The sequence below is a fragment of the Vidua macroura genome, chromosome 18 (genome assembly GCF_024509145.1).
Source record: "Vidua macroura isolate BioBank_ID:100142 chromosome 18, ASM2450914v1, whole genome shotgun sequence".
Lineage (NCBI taxonomy): Eukaryota > Metazoa > Chordata > Aves > Passeriformes > Viduidae > Vidua > Vidua macroura.
The window spans coordinates 12,844,897-12,859,497 of NC_071588.1; the positions used below are offsets into that span (position 1 = coordinate 12,844,897).

The window sequence follows — 14,601 nt, forward strand, 5'->3', positions numbered from 1 at the left end:
ATTTATCTGGCAAAAAAACCCTGCATCTGTTCACCTGTGACAACATGCTAGAGACCTTCAAGACTTCACGACGGTAAAAGTTAAATCTGAAATCTTAATGGAAATCACAGCTTTCTGATCTCAGTGTGCAGGGAAACTGCCAACCTGTCTTGCACAGATAAGGCATTAAAGTCAGCTGGCTGCTGGTTCTGCCAAAAATGCATTTTTCAAGCTTCAGTCCAGAGCCATCTGAAGGTACAGGGCAAGCCGACTTCAGCTCAGATGTGGAAGAGGAGAATTTCTCCACAAAACAAGCTTTGGAAAATGAGCTTTTATTGAAAGGCTCCTTCCCCGGTGTGATCCATGGCCGGGAGGAAGTTGTTCAGCACTGAATGTAAGGGTGAGGATGATCAGATGTCACAAGTCAAGGCCTGGGACAAGTGCCCTGTTCTGGCAGCACTGTCCCGGTGCTGTGACAGCTACCCAGCTTCCCCTCCTGACTCCGGCTGTGTGAGGAGGCCACTCCCCGCTCAGAGGGTGACAAGACACAAAAGCAGCTTTTTCATTTTGAGCTGCACAAAAAGCACCAGGAGGAGAATGGAAAGGCTGGAGCAACCCCAAAGATGTGCTGCTGGAGGTCAGTGTGTTTTCCTTGCTGGGCTGTCATGGACACTGCAGTCCACCTTCCCAAACAGCACCAAGGCTTCCACGGCTTCTGGCTTTGCTCAAATCCCTCCTCAAAGTCCCAAATGACAGCATGGGGCTGGGGAGAGGATCTGCTTTGCTGTTGTGCAGGCCCAAAGGGAGCTGTTCTCCTACTCACACAGGAGTCTCAGCCCACACCCAAACCAGGTGAGGCCCCTGTTTCCCCCCCCCACTTCTCCAAGGAACACCAAAGAGGTTTTAATGCTGCTCACACAGAGGTCAGAGGGGCCAGGGAACCCTGAAGGACCAGGACTCTTAAACATACTTTAAAAATAGAATAAAATGAAAGAGTAATAAAATGGCTGAGGAAAATGTCAGTGTAATCAAAAAAAAAGAGACCTGCAGTACTAAATTGCAAAGTTGTAGAAATTGGCCATTAAATGTTCAAAGCAGCTGAAATGCAATTACAGTAATAGGCATGAATCAGGATAACCCTGGGCTTTGCAATATTTCAATCCAGCTCTACTTTTTCCTTTTTTTTTTTTTTTAATTCTATCTTAATGATATATGCATTAACTTATCAAGGACTAATGGAAGTTACAAATCTTGGAATCACAGAATCACAGAATCATGTAGATTGGAAAAGCCCTTCAAGTCTGACCAATTATCACCTTGGCAACTAGACCAGCCACTAAGTGCACACCCATGCATTTTCTGAACACTTCCAGAGATGGGAACCCCACCACTGCCCTGGGCAGCTTGGTCCAGAGCTTTACAACCCTTTGATGAAGAAATTTTCTCAATATCAATCCTGGCCCTCCCTGGCCCAGCCTGAGGCCGTTCCCTCTCCTCCTGTCCCTGTTCCCTGGCAGCAGAGCCCGACCCCCCTGGCTGTCCCCTCCTGTCAGGAGTTGTGCAGAGCCACAAGGTCCCCCCTGAGCCTCCTTTTCTCCAGGCTGAGCCCCTTTCCAGCTGCCTCAGCCTCTCCTGGGGCTCCAGCCCCTTCCCAGCTCCATTCCCTTCCCTGGACACGCTGGAGCCCCTCAATGACAATGACAGCTTCCACAGCACGTCCTTGACAGCCACAGAGCCAAAGGTGTCAGTGTTAAGCTGTTGACCTGATGGATCCCACAGTAATTTATTAACTATGTCTTCAATTTTCGATCAGTCTCCAATTAATCTCCTCTAAGTTTATTCTTAGCCTAAAGTCTTATTGTAGGATAATTTTTATTTCAGTCACTAATGAAAGTCACCAGAGGTGACCCAAGATGCTTCTTAATTGACCCGCTGGTGGCACTGCAGCGGTGCAGGGGCAGGAACGCCAGTTCCCATTGCTCCAGGAGGCTGCAGCTACAGCGTCCGCCTGGCCAGAGGAACCAAGACCTGCTCAACTTTGGGGTTTTAATGGAGCAAGTTCCTGTGGGTGGGAATTCCCAGCAGGCACAGCTCTGAGCAAGTTACCAGGTTGTGTCTACAGGAAGGAATTACCACTGAAGATATTCAGCTGAAATAATATCATCTTCTAATGGTACTTCAAGCAGCTCCTCCGATTCAACAGCTTCTTGCCCTCTCTTTGCCTGCTCTTTCTCTAATTATCCAACCTCAGGAGGAAGGTGGTTAAGTGCTTATTAAGGAAAATAGATATGATTTAGTATGAAAAGCATTTTTTTTTCAGGCAGCTTTGTTATAGCAACACAGCACATGACACAGGTTAAAGTTGTGCCAGTTTGCTTTTCCAGAGAAAAGACAGGTTCAGCAGAAAATACTTTCAACCTTTTACTTTTTAGGTCACAAAGCAAACAATGTTTGAGTGGGAAGGGATCTTAAAGTTTGCTCCAGTCCCACTCCCTGCCAGATGCAGGGACACCTTCCACTGTCCCAGGCTGCTCCAAGCCACACCCATCCAGCCTGGCCTTGGGCACTGCCAGGGATCCAGGGGCAGCCACAGCTGCTCTGGGCACCCTGTGCCAGGGCCTGCCCACCCTCCCAGGGAACAATTCCTTCCCAATATCCCATCCATCCCTGCCCTCTGGCAGTTGGGAAACCATTCCCTGTATCCTGTCCCTCCATCCCTTGTCCCAAGTACCTCTCCAGCTTTTCTGGAGCCTCTTTAGGCCCTGGAAGGGGCTCTGAGCTCTCCCTGGAGCCTTCTCCTCTCTCAGCTGAACAGACCCAACTCTCCCAGCCTGGATCCATAGGAGAAAATGATGAGTTTAACACAAAGCCATATTAATCTAATAATATCATATGGATTATTAGTCTATTAAAAAATAATATAAGCATCCATAAACTAAGATTTCTGCACATTCTGCCCACACTGAACTCCTGGCACATCCTCAGTACCAATGGCTTCAGTTTTGACTTCCAGGTGGCATCCTTGCAGAGCCAGGCTCAGCCAGCTGTGCTCCTACCTGGAAACACAGTCCCCAAAGCCATTTCCAGTGTTTGCTCAAAAACGTTGTCTCTGTTCCACTGAATTTGAAGTTCTGAGTCCCCCAAGTGTTCCTGTTTGAGTAGTCCTGTGATAATCATCTTGATGGGCAGCCAAGGCATGCTGCTTCCCTGCAGCGAAGCGTCGCTAATGGCACATCTTGTTGTAAAATGAGGTTATTACAAGACAAAAAAAAAATCCTAAAATGAGGCTCTTGCAAAATGTTCTGACCGAAATGATATGTATGTAATAAAAATCTCATTATTTTCAAATTATTCATCTACTTTGCAAGGGAATGAGTCAGAGCATCTGTTTTGGGGTCCCATCAGGATGACTGGCAGTGACTCTCTCCTGGCACATTTGAATCAGGGGTGGCCCTCACGTTGTACTGACCCCAATGTCACCTCCTGCCACTTGAATTGAATGAACAATGAAACAGCATTTCTTGGGTGGGAGCAGGAAGAATGGAAACACCTACACATGGAGGAACACAGTGTAAATACTGTGGTCAGGGTCAGTATTCTTCTCAGGCATTCATCAAAAACCCAGGAGAGTAAAATGAGTGAAACATTTAAATAGAATAAAAGATGAAAACAAAATAGGAGAGATGGGATGAGAAGAGCTGGTTTTGGGTAAAAAACTGACCAAGGGAGCCAGTTTGGAGCCCTGAGAAAGCAAACTGCCCTGTGTTTCATGGTCTGACTGTTCTTACTGAACCAGGACTTGGTGTGCTGTTTTTTAAAGACATATCTAACCCTGCCATCAGTTTTCATCATAACAGAAACAGCCTGTAAACGCTGAGGTGGCTGCTGGGGCCACAGGAGGGAAGTGTATTAAAGGGCCCTGGGTGGTACCAGGAGCAGGAAAGGACCTGGCACACCTTTGGTTTTGCTGTTTCTCCCTGTTTCAGATGGGGATGGCTCCAGGATTGCAGCTCCTGTACAGGATGGGCACGAGAGCAGCCTCTGGAAAAGTGATCTGAGGGACCAGGGTAGGGTGATCCAGGACAGGATGCTCTCACCTCACCACCACCATGTGCAGATTTTAACACAGCCAATCACTCAAGTGACATTTGGCCTGCAACTGCAGCCCAAGGAATATCTTCCCACACCAGGCACCTCTTTTTTTTTTCCATAAGAAGCCAGTTGGTAACTCCATGGCTGTGCCTCAAATGGTAAAAAGAGTTTGGAGAGGACTCACTGGGCTTTTAGGGTCAGCTGTTGGTGGCAACGGCATCAGGGAAGAGGAGCTCTGGGAAGGATGACCCAGAGCCTCAGGATCTGAGCTGCTGGAAGCTCTGGTGTTCTCATGTTTCAGCCCAGACTTCTCATGGCCATCGGATACTTGTTTTCTCATACAGGAACATCACCCTTGCTCTTAAGGGAGATGTGTTTACTGCTGTGTTTACTCCCTAAGTTTCACAAAGAACAACTGTATCTTTTCTCAGCATTCAGGTTTTTATTTATCTCAAGATCCTTGTATAAGAAAAAATCAGGATTAGGCTATAATTACTTTCCAGTCACATTTTAAGTTTGTGTCCCCTGATTAAAAGTGACCAGAGCTGCATGTATAATTCCAGAGAAGGTTGCAGTTGAGGCTTCTATAACGGCATTAACATTCCCCTTCTCCTGGAAATACCTCCATGTGTGTGCTTATTGTCAGGTCTACTTCAGACTGGGAGTTTGTCGTCATCTCGAGATCAACAAATACACCCAGATTTTTCCCTTCTTCTGTCATTTCCAACTGATGAGCTCCCAGCTTGCGGCAGAGATTCTTGTTAGCAATTCCCAAGGGCATGACCTTGTACTTTCCACTATTAAATTTCAGCCCATTTCCAGTGTGCCAGCACTCCATGTTATCCAGCTCTTCCAGCAATACAGCTATTCCTGCTGCACGGCCAGTGCCTCCCAGCTTTGTGCCATCAGCAAATGCCATCAGCTCCCTCCTACCTTTTGTTCCAAGGCCTGTCTGAAAAATATTGTGCAAGAGCAAAAGTACACACGCGCCAGGCTGTAGTCCTGGGATCCAGGGAGGTGAGGTTACCTGGGGGGAACATGGGAATCCAGGCACTTTCTGCCCACTCTTCCCTTTGTAATCCCACAAATTCTCTTGGTGCAGCCACAGCTGGTGCATGTTTGAGGTGACTTCCCTACCTTTTCCACCTAGCTATCCTTTTTTATGGACCTGCTTTCTATTAATTTACTGAATAAATTAATACATCTATTATATATCTGTGTCTAGGAAACAATTATCAAGGGTATAATCTTAGTTAATCTTAGTTAAAAGCAATCAATCTGTATGTATGTGTAAAGACACATCACATTTTTATTTTACATTTTTAAACTTACTTGCCTGTCCCCAACTTTTTCCTTTTTATTTTAAATTTTAAGCTTCTAATGCTCTTGTGGTCACACTAACAGGTGTCTAAATGGCTGGATTGCTTTACTTCCTCCAGTTTAAAACCAGACAGTGCTTCAGGAGGTCCTTCATTATTCATTACCACCCTCCACCTCCCAGATTAAAATCCCTGTACTGGATGAGTGAGGATACACTCCAGGTCCTTCAGGACTCTGGGTTTGGGAACACCTTGTTCCCTGAGCTGTGTGTCAGGTTCTCACAGGCCTTGCTCTCCCTTTGGGTCCAGTAATTTCCATTTCCATAAAATAAATCTAATCCTTTGCCCTGATCATCATGGAAAATAGAAGCAAAAGTCATTTAACACTGAGCAATGTATTAAAAAATAGACTGGAACACAAGATAAAAAGAGGTTTGGGACACAACACATAGAATGTCTCCGTGCACTGTGTGTGACCAGATTGGTAAAGAGAAAATGTACAAATATAACAAGCAGCTGGAAGTGCCAGCTTTTCCTGTCACAGGGATGGCACTGCAGGATTTCCCCCTCTTTAAGGACCAGAAGGAGCACCCAGCAGGTTCTGCTGTACAGGAGCCCCAGGTTTCCAGGATTCAGCTTCCCAAAGTAGGTCGCATTTGATCTCCCTCCAGGCACACTGCAAAAGGCAACATTTAACAGGGACTTCTCAAAATTCATATTTTGCTTGCTGATGCTGTCAACACACATCATTTTCAGCTACAGCTCTACTGGCTCTACATATTTTCATTCCTTTTGGGTGTAAACAGGCCAGGAATCCTGTTTTTTCCTTTCAGTTACCTGTATTTCTTCCAAAGTTCCTCTGAAAGTACATATTGGTATTCAGATCACATTTGCATTTAGATGATGGCTTGTTGTTGGTAAAAATCCCTTCAGAGGGGCTGATTAACTTCCTTTCAAATGTTTGCTGTCCCTGACCAAGGGAGCCAAACCAGAACACAGCTCACTGCGTGGCTCATATCTGAGTGTGAAGACACAGGCTTCTGTATTTTGCATTGTTCCTTCTGAACACTTATGCTCCTTCCAGCTTAGACATGACCTAATGACAGACTGAAGTCCATCTGTTACCATGACTAGCCTTGGACTCAGAGGGAGAGTCCTGTGGATAATTTAGGAGTGCATTTTATAGCTACTTGCAAGCATTTCATTTCAGATCAAGGCGAACATGAGAAGCAGGTGGAAATCTCCCGCAAAAGTACAACCTGACCTACATATGGTATTGTAAATTAAAGATATGTATAAAAATAAAACATTAACGATCCATCGCAGTTGCAACAAAACCCAGATATAAATCTTGCTGCTGGAAAGGAACTCCATTGCACAAGGCTTAGCTAGAGCTTCATTTTGGAACCAGCAATGTTCCTGCCACCTCCAACACTGCTGCTGCTCTCCAGTTTTCCTGTGTTTTCTGTAGCTTAACGCTCACAGGCCTTTTGCTTTATCACTTGTCTCTCAGTTTCCATGTGGTTTTGGCAGTCCTGCCTCATGCTGGCTCCCAGCTCCCCATTACCTCATGCTTTAGGAGCCGCGGGCTGCGCAGGGTGGCTTGGACAGCGCGTGGCCTGGTGGCATGGGGCCACACATGTTCCTACAGCTGAGCTGAATGTCACCAAAGCAACGCAGCAAACGTCAGCCAGAAGACCTTGCACACCAGAACGGCTTCTGTAGATCACAGAATATTCTGAGTTCAAAGGGACCCATGAGCATCATCAAGTCCAAACCTCAAATGAATGGCTCTTACAAGGATTGAACCCACAGTCTTTCTGTTAGTGGCACTGCCCTGACCAACTGAGCTAATCTCAGGTTATAGTGGAACAGGGTGTTTCTCCAGGGATTTTTGAGGATCCCGGGGAGGATGGGTGGCAGGGGATGCTGTGAGGTGTGGGAACACATAACCATCCCCTCTCAGCACACGCTTCCATTGTTACCTGACTCACAGATTGGCTGAGGTGGCTGTCGAACCTCTGCTGAGACCCTGCCTGTTCCACAGCCTCGCTCAGCCAGTGCCAAGCTTATGGACCTCAAAGGGGGAAAATGGGCAAGTTGACTTCATAGAATCACAGAACCACAGAATAGCTGGGACTGGGAGGCACCTCTGGGGATCACCCAGTCCAACCCCCTGGAGATGGTTACCTTGAGCAGGTGACACAGGAATGCGTCCAGGGTTTGGATTATTCCAGAGAGGGAGTCTCCATGCCCTCCCTGGGCAGCTGGTCCAGTGCTCTGCTCAATGGATAGCTCTTCCTCATGTTGAGGTAGAATTTCTTGTGTTTTAGTTTATGACCATTGCTCCTTGTTCTGTCTCTGAGCACCACTGAAAAGAGTCTGGTACTGTCCTCTGACACTCCTTGGAGATATGTGCACGGATTGATGAGATCTCTCTGAGTTTTCCCTTCTCCAGACTAGCCAAGCCTGGCTCCGGCAGCGTCTCCTCCTCAGGGAGATGCTCAGCCCCTTGCTCATCCCTGTCGGCCCTGCCTTCCATCCTCTGAGGGGCCGAGGGATGGCAGCCGCCTCCTGAGGGCACAGCGAGCGCTGAGGCGAGCGGGGCCGCGACGTTACAGATTAGAAAAAACTTTTCACCGTCCAGGCGGTCAGACCTCGGAAGGGGCTACCCGGGAACGTGGTGGAGTCACCCTCTCTCGGGGCCTTCAAGAGGCGTCTGCATCTGTCCCTGGGTGACGTGGTGGGGTGGTTTAGGGGTTACAGTGGCGGTGCTGGGCTGACGGGTGGAAGAGACGATCTTAAACCAGTAGATGCTCTTAAAACAGTAGATGCTCTTAAACCAGTAGATGCCCTTCCAACCTCGATGACGCCGCGATTTCGTGATTCCCTGGTTCCGTGACCCCACGGTCCCCTCAGCGCGGGCCGCCCCCCCCTTCCTCCCCTTCCTCCCCTTCCTCCCCTTCCTCCCCTTCCTCCCCTTCCTCCCCTTCCTCCCCTCCCCTCCCCTCAGGGCGGAGGGCGGGAGCGGCGCGCGCCCGGCCCCGCCCCTCGGGGGGGGGGAGGGAGGAGGCCGTGCGGCCGCCATGTTGTTGTGTCCGTGAGGCGGCGACGGCGGCCCCGAGCCCGCAGCGACCCCGGCCCCGGCAGGACGCCGCGCCCCGGCACGGGCGGGGGCTCCGCGCCATGCCCTGCCCAGCGGTAAGTACTCGCCGGGGTGCCCCTTGTCCTGCAGCGGGGAGGGCTGGCTCGCCGCGCCGGGGCCTGGCGGAGCGCGGCCGCGCTGTCACTGAGGGCCGCACACGCCCCCTCGGCTGCGGGTGAGGGGCGGCGGCGGGGCCGGCACGGCGCCCTCGGCCTCGCTTCGCTCCGCTCGGCACGGGCGGCAGGAGGAGGAACCAGCGGCCTCTCGTCCCCGGGCGGGCGGCGATGCCGGGTGGGCCGGGGCCGGGCCCTGCACTGCCGGGTTCGGACGGCTGGGGCAGGGTGGGCTCCCAGGGGCAGCGGGGCTTCTACTGCCCGTGGCCTCTGGGCCTCGCCCGACGCTGCCGCCCCCCTGCCCGGCCCGTTGGGGTGGCCGGTCCCCGCTGAGCCCGGCTGGGGATCGTCCCATGCCGCTGGCAGCCGCCGGCCCCTGCTCGGCTGCTCCGGCCGCTGGGGCTGTGGTGTCAGCAGTGTTCAGCTGCCCTTGTGCGTGCGGCCGAAATTCCTGTTCCTTTTATGAGTGGGACTTGTTAAGGCTTTTTATTTATATGGTTTTGGGGCTTTAATTACGCCTCTTCCTTTTTAACAGTCCTGTTCTTTTGCTGGCATATGAGCAGATGTTGTCCTACCCTGGTAAGTGCTTTGCACCCCAAACATGGAGTTTAAGTTTGTGCATTGAGGTTGTTCCTGCTCTTGCTCTTTTAGAGAGTGTTTTTTTGTTCAGCAGATGAGACCTGGTGTTTCTTCACAACTTTATACAGGAAACTGATTTCTTGCCTTTCTGTGCACACTTCCCTTACTGTGGGAAGGTTGGGTGTGAGCTTGTAACTCTTGCAGACTTCAGGTCTTATAGGCACTTTTCTGTGTGCTTCACCTGTTTGTTTTCTTGTGTGATGTAGCCATGTGCAATAAGGCATTCTTTTAGAAGAAAAGAACTTGGCAGTGAATCATGTCAGGTAGTGCTGAGTGGAAGCACAGCTTGGCTTTCTGGTGAATATAAAAGCATATTTATATTATTTATATTATAAAGGTGAGTCTACTGGGAAGGGGTGACAGCGTGACGGAAGGAGCTATGACAGGTTTGTTGTAGTACCTGTCATGCTCTGAGCTTCAGATAAAGAACTGAGATGCCTTTTGTCTGCTGCTAAAGCATGTGGTATTTGGAAATGAACTTTTTTGATGGAGATGAAGGAAGTTTTATGAAGGAGTGCTTGTAAACTGGAGGGGAGGCGGCTGATATCTGATACCTGCTTTGCTTCAGCTGTTACTGATTACAGTGGGCTTGGGAGATAGAAGTGGTGCTTTCTTTCCTAGCACAGGAAATACTGGGCTGTAAGTGTTGAAACTTTGTGCAGATAAGTGAAGGCGGGGCATGAGGTTCTAAAGTGCTTCAGTGACAAGTAGTTCTGTGCCCGCTTTGGAGCTTGGGGAAGGGCAAAGGTGCACCAACAGTGATATTTCTCTGGGTGTTTGCACTGAAAGGTACTCTTATCCCCCTTCAGGTTATAGGAATGATAAATGGAGAGCCAAGCTGAATTCACTCACTGGCAGTGCTATAGGTGCCTGTCTGGGGCACTGTTAGTAGCTATTGCATGAACTGTCTGCACTAGCAATTACTAAAATATCAGTGTTAACCTGCTCAAGGAACAAGCCATGCAACCCACAAATGATGCCACAAAAGTGGAATAGGTCAGCTTGATAAGCTCTCATTTCATTTTATTTATTTATTTTCCGTAAAAATGGCCATCTGCAGCTGGAGGAGACAGAAATGGAGCCTGCCCAGGCTTCTGAAATAGAGAATACAATATTTTATCTCAGATCTCATTCCACCTACATGCAAGCTAGGATGATGGAGAGAAGTATGTTGTCAGCTTGCAGGAGTAGGAGGAACGTGGCTGTGCAGTGCTTTGCTGGCAAGTAACCTGGAAAAAAGGAGTAACTTAGGAGAAGGGGATCTTTGGGCTGCTGGAGTAATGGGCAGGAGCCTGGCAAGTCTGAGAAGAAGAGTTGTCTCTGTGGAGGAACTGGCTTGGCATCCAGTGTGGAGTTTGAGATCGTTCCACCTGCACAGCTCAAAGGGCTGTGAAGGCTGTTCCTGCTCTGGTGGCTTCCTACTGGGAATTGTAACTGGATACAACAGGGTAGGACTCTTCAAGTTGCTATGGATGGTGTCTTCAGAGCACGTGACTCCAAACAGCCAAATTAGTGCTTATCAATTCCTGCGAACCAGAATGAAACATCCAGATACTTAAACATGCATGTGTTTCATAGTAGCTTTCACTGGCTGAATCAAAGTAATGGCATGTTTCTCTCAAAATAACCTGTTAGATACTGAATTGCCCCAGAAATAACAGGCAACTGTTCTGCATTTGTCTCCAGCCAGAGTAGCTGGTGGTGTAAAGATCTGCCTGTGAGATCCCATGTGAATTTTAAACTCTGAGAAATGAGCTTCATGTCTTGTAACTTCAGCCCTCTTCTAGATATTGGTGCCGTAACTTCCCAGTGCTGTCAGGAAAACTTTAGGGATATGCTTAGGGCTCAGTTTGTGCTGTAATTCTTGTGAAAAACTGGATTGTTAAAAGGCAAGTATTTCTTTCTTTGTGGCGCTTCAAAATTTCAGGGTGACTGAGTGGTTTGCATGAAAGATCTCAAAGTGAAGTTAGTGACAAAGTGAAGACCTCAAAGTGAAGGAATTGGCAATTGAGGCAATTTGAAACACTGACATTTTACTGGGACTGTTTACTATGCCCAGCGAAGAGCTGGAGCCCTCAGCTCCTGCTGCTTTCCAGCTTCTACCTTGTATGCCTTAGCCCTGAACGGGTGCAGGATTGCTGTGTGCATTGGCTTGCAAACATGTCAGCTGCTTGTGGGATGGGCAGAGGTCACAAACCACAGCCTCCTTTGGTGTCAGCTGGCCTTATTTGGAGGCCAGCTTTAGCAAAACAGCCCCAACTTTGTCCCTTTGCTTTGAGCAATTGAGAAGCACTGACAGAATGGACTTGATACCACAGAAGGGTAAACTGGAGCCCCGACCTGTTCTTCCCTTCAGCTGCTTAATAGTTTCTGGTAGTGGTGTCAGGGAGGTGACCCCCAGCTGGCTGTAGGTTTTCCAGGGGCAATGTGTCATCTCTTAAGGAAGGCCTCGAGTCCATCCCTGCTGCTCAGAGCTACAGGGAGGAAACAGCCTGTAGCAGCAGGGAAGAAATGCAGCATGATCTTGTTGCAAGCAGTGGTATCTCTGACGTTCACTGTTATGAGGTGTCAGGTTGTGCTGCTCTGAGCCACAGGTGCTCTGTTCTCCTTCAGAAAATACCAGTGTGCACCTGGAAGTGAGGCTTGGGCCTGCAGAGCCATGCAAAGTGAGCTGGGGAGGAAGGGAGGGAGGGCAAACAGGTGGCTTTCTGGAATGTTGGTTGAAATGGAAAAGCTGCTTCTGGAGTCACAGGTGTCCAGCAGGAAGCACTGTTTGTAAAGGCTTCACTTAAAACACAGTTGCTGATGCCTGGCTTTGGTCTGTCTTCTGAAACTCCTCAGACTTGGAATCTTCAGGTAAAGTCTGGAAAGCAGCAGTTCTTTTGACACATGAGTGCGGCTGTAGGTTAAGCTGGTAACTGGATGTGTGCTCTGTAGAGCTTCCTGGGGGCAACTGGATCCTTCAGAGGCACTGTTCCTCCTCTGGGTGCTAATGCTGAAAATAGTTGCAACAAGGTAACCATGGTAAGATCCATCTGGAAGTTTTTTTTGAATTCGTGTGTGTATATGCATGAGTGAGGCAGCTAATGACATTGTAAGCTATCATGGTGATGGTGGAACTCTTCCAAACTCTGATAAGAAGGGGGGAAAAAACCCAGGCTCTGCAAAAGATTTCCTAAATAGGCTGTTGTTGGCCTTCCTTGGAGGAGCTGAATTTCAGAAGACTTGAAGCTGGATGTTCCTTGTTCAGTGATATTGTAACTGAACTTATGCAAGTTGCTGTATTGAATTATTGCCATTTCTGAAAAGTTAATACCTTGAGCAAGACTCCAGTGGAAGTTGAAGTTGATTTTGGAGTAGTAAATCCATTATTTTTCCTCTTGATTAGGAATGCAGTGAAGAGCTGTAAAAGCAGCATTGGTGGGCTGGCTTGGGGGCAGGCAGTTGTACATAACCACTCATGCCAGTAATGAAATGTATCCTCAGTAACACAAGCAGATAGAGCCTAAGCAGTACCAACTCCCTTTTTAAAGAGAAATTGAACCAAAATACTGAATTGTAAATACTTCAAAATGCATTTTTGCAGTTGGGTGTTAGTTGAAGGAGGGCAGAACATCAAAGAAACTGAGGCTTGGAGGAGCCCTGGGAGGTGACAAGCAAAGCAAGTTGTCCTTTGCCTTGCTCAGCACATCTGGCTGTTTGCAGCGTTCATTGTGATGGGCTGACAAACCACGGTGGAAATGGGGCTGGGCTTGCTGTAGAGAGCTTCATCCGAGGTGCTGATGGAGCTGATGCAGTCCCCGTCTTCTGTGGCATTGGTTGTTCACCAGATGATTCTGCAGCGTGCAGGGGGTCAGCTTCAGAGTTGATTCTGTATCTGGTGAAGCATTACAACTAGGGCTAGATGAGCTTAGCTTGGACAATTACCCTGTCAGCTGTGGAATTAGCTTGAAGCTGGAATGAAATCAGAAACTTGGTGTTAGTCCCTGGCTACTTGGGAAGAGCTGGACTTTCTGAAGGGTGGCCAGAACAGACCACCCCCCTGCCTGGGTTGTGTTCTTCAGAAGGAGAGCCATAACAGGGAATGTTCAAATGCGTGGACTTCTGGGACTGGACAGGGAAGGCTGCCATGAGGCTCAGAGCTTCCAGAACATGGTCTAGAAGGCAGTGAATATCCGTGTGGGAAAGACTTGTATTCTGTTACTTTGATATTTAACTGTCTTCTTCCATCCTGTGTGTGTTGATCTCAAGGTGTGTGTTCTGTGCTCCCCTCCTTTTGATTTTGTACCAAAAACTCCTGCATCATCTGCAGAGTGACCTCGTCTTGGGTTAATTTCAGAACTGAAGTTATTCTTTACTGGGCCTATCTCTAGCAGAGATACCAGATTTGACCTCTCAGCTCCTGCTTGGTTTAGCCCTTACTGAGATAAGAATTGAAAAATACTTTTTCCACTGTAATTTCTGCTACTTGCTTTTCAAGTGGACATCGTTGTCCTAGTAACTTTACTTCCTGGATGTGTTTCTTCCTTGCTGTGAGCACACCAGGCCCATGGCTAAGACTTCTATCAAAGGCTCTTGTACCCTATTTTAAGAAAGATTTTCATCAAGGAAAACCAGTGAAAATGGCATAAATCTTTCTTTAACTGATATTTCTGAAAACAAAGTAGCATGAAATAAATCTCTAGGGTGCCTGTCTGTATGATGAAGTCTTTTGTATATACAAGTCTAATAGTCTCTAAGTATTTTGGATTGTTCTGGTACTCTGAGGTTTAGTTTCTGGAACATATAATCAGTATGGGGGGAAGTAATACATTTCAGGTTGAATTTATGGAGGAAGGCTGCTGCATTGCCATAATTAAGTCTTTGTAGTTTTTCTTTTGAATACCAGAGATTTGTGCACTGGTATAGACATTATTTATAGAAACACTGGTAGAACTGTTTTGTGTTGCCCTTTTGTGGGCCTCATTTGCCTCTCCAAGTTTGGGACTGCAAACGAGGGCTGCGATCAAAGCATTAATTCTGTGGTGTTACCTGAAAGGACAGAGAAATAAAAATAGTTTCTTTTTCCCTGTACCTTTTAAAGGAAGGTTTTGACTTCTCTATCAACCAGGAAAGGGCTGACTCCTGACAAAATGAGACTTGTTTTCTCCAATGTTGCTTTTTCTGCTTGTGGAAGTGCCTGGGGGGAGCTGCTGCCAGGCACCTGAGGGAGGAGAGGGCAGAAATCCTGTCTGTGTAGGTTGACATGGAGTCTGCGAAGACAAGATGCACTTGGTTGGCTTCCTGAGTGTCCTTGGAGAGTGGAGCAAAGGCA

The 14,601-nt window shown here is 48.1% G+C and overlaps 1 protein-coding gene and 1 long non-coding RNA gene across 5 annotated transcripts in view; one reads left to right on the plus strand and one right to left on the minus strand.

The window, feature by feature from the left end:
* Positions 1-5,766: 5,766 nt before the first annotated feature.
* LOC128816554 (uncharacterized) lies at positions 5,767-8,312 on the minus strand. The gene is made up of 2 exons (XR_008439943.1): positions 7,581-8,312; positions 5,767-7,467 (listed from the first exon to the last, which is right to left on the minus strand). It is a non-coding gene; the product is annotated as an uncharacterized LOC128816554 (long non-coding RNA).
* A 112-nt stretch (positions 8,313-8,424) lies between these two features.
* The window catches only part of MTMR3 (myotubularin related protein 3), a 74,104-nt gene continuing 67,927 nt past the window's right edge, over positions 8,425-14,601 (plus strand). The window contains exons 1-2 of one of the 4 annotated variants that reach the window (XM_053994171.1): positions 8,426-8,591; positions 9,184-9,227. The gene's annotated coding sequence lies outside the window, so the exon portion shown is untranslated. Of the gene's footprint in view, positions 8,592-9,183; positions 9,228-14,601 lie in introns of all 4 variants that reach the window. The other 3 variants (XM_053994173.1, XM_053994170.1, XM_053994174.1) reach the window with 3 other exon arrangements.